This window comes from Carlito syrichta, unplaced genomic scaffold, assembly GCF_000164805.1.
Source record: "Carlito syrichta isolate Samal-C Ts95f unplaced genomic scaffold, Tarsius_syrichta-2.0.1 Scaffold315175, whole genome shotgun sequence".
Classification (NCBI taxonomy): Eukaryota; Metazoa; Chordata; class Mammalia; order Primates; family Tarsiidae; genus Carlito; species Carlito syrichta.
Window position 1 is genome coordinate 373,408 of NW_007259271.1, and position 1,953 is coordinate 375,360.

The following is a 1,953-nucleotide window of genomic DNA, read 5'->3' on the forward strand; positions in this document are numbered from 1 at the left end:
TACTGCACTCCAGTCTGGGCGACAGAGTGAGACTCCAACTTAAAAAACAAAACAAAACAAAACAAAAACAGAAACCTTCAAGATATTCCATTGTTTTCATAGCCATTTCTTGTGGACTCCTACTGTTGAGTTTTTCTTCCTACAAATATTCCTTTCTTATGTTTTTTTTAATTAAAAAATAATTGTTGTAGTCTGGCAACGTTGCCCAGGCTGATCTTGAACTCCTGGCCTCAAGCAATCCTCCCACCTCAGTCTTTCAAAGTGTTGAAATTACAAGTGTGAGCCACCTTGCCCAGCCAGTTCTTATGTTTATTATATATTTTCCTCGGAGACAACTTTATCCCCAATAAACTTCCCAAGGTTCCTGGTGGAGACATTTCAGAATAGGGGCAGAGGTGGGGGGAAAGGTGAGGCAGATTGTGAAGGGGAAGAGGGGTAAGGTGAGGGGAGGGAAGGGAGGTTGGATGAACCAGCCCAAGCACCAACCTTTCCCTAAAGTCTGACACCTCCCCCAGGAAAAGATTACCTCTGCTGCCTCTGTCCCTCTGACCATTTGCTTTCTCCTCCCAGAATAATTTATTTCCAAGTCTCTCAGCCTCGGCATTACTGACATTTGGGGCTGAATTATTCTTTTTGGAGGGGATTGTCCTGTGCACTGCTGGATGTCTCTACCCACTAGATGCTAGTAGCACCCCATTGCCCACCCCTCATATTTGTAAACCAAAAGATGTCTCCAGACATTGCCAATATTCCCTGAGGCAAAATCGCCCCTGGCCGACAACCTGATTTATTTCAACCAGGTTCTTCTTCCTCAATTCTCTTTCCTGAAGATTCAGATCAGAGTTACAGGGTTCATCCTGGCCTCTGGCCCAATCGTAAGTAGAAAAGCATTTTAGAACAAAAAGTGAATAAGACAATGGTAATCTGGCCGGGCTCGATGGCTCAACCTGTAATCCTAGTACTTTGGGAGGTCGAGGCGAGTGGATTGCCTGAGCTTGCAGGTTCGAGACCAGCCCGGGCAACCTGGTGAGACCTCATCTCTACAATAAAATAAAAAATAGCCGGGCATGGTAGCGCATGTCTGTAGTTCCGGCTAGTCAGAAGGCTGAGGCAGGAGGATCGCTGGAGCCAAGGCGAAGGAGTGAGACTCCAACTCGAAAAAAAAAGGCAATGGAAATCATATGTCACTTAACAAAAAATCAGCACCAGTGTTTTGGTAAGACATAGGGTTGATAACAAAATAACCATATTAGCCTTCTAAAACGGGACCATGAGCACCGATCCCTGCCATGACCTGGGGATGAGATTCTGAATCAGCCACTAAATTATTTGTTCTCTCCATTTCCTGTAAGAACAGTTCCAGCCTTAGAGTGGGTCATGAGGTTTTTGTTTTGCTTTTTGTTTTAAATCAAGAAATTGATATATTAACAACAACCTGGGAAGAAGTGACGGAAATTTAGTCCTACTCTGACAGTGACCTCAGGAGAACAGATCTTTTGATACACTGTGCTGGTTGTGGCCCTTCAATTATCTTTCATCCTGCTGAGAGAGGCCAGGATTAAGATGAATCATCATGTCAAAGGTAACTTAACTCTTAGGTGCTAAAATGGCAAAAGTCTTAACTCCATGTGCTAAAGTGGCAAAAGTTGCCTGTGGTCTAATCATTTCTACCATCAAAAGTCACAGAATTGGTCAGATTTTGGAGTTTGTCGGGCGTGGTGGCTCACGCCTATAATCCCAGCACTTGGGGAGGCCTAGGTGAGAGGATTGCCTAAGCCTAAGGGTTCAAGACCAGCCTGGGAAACTTAGCGAGACCTCATCTCTACAATAACTCAAAAAATTAGCTGAGTGTGGTGGCACACGCTTGTAGTTCCAGCTACTTGGAAGGTTGAAGCGGAAGGATCGCCGGAGCCCAGCAGGTCGAGGCTGCGGTGGCCGGGACCGGCCACTGCA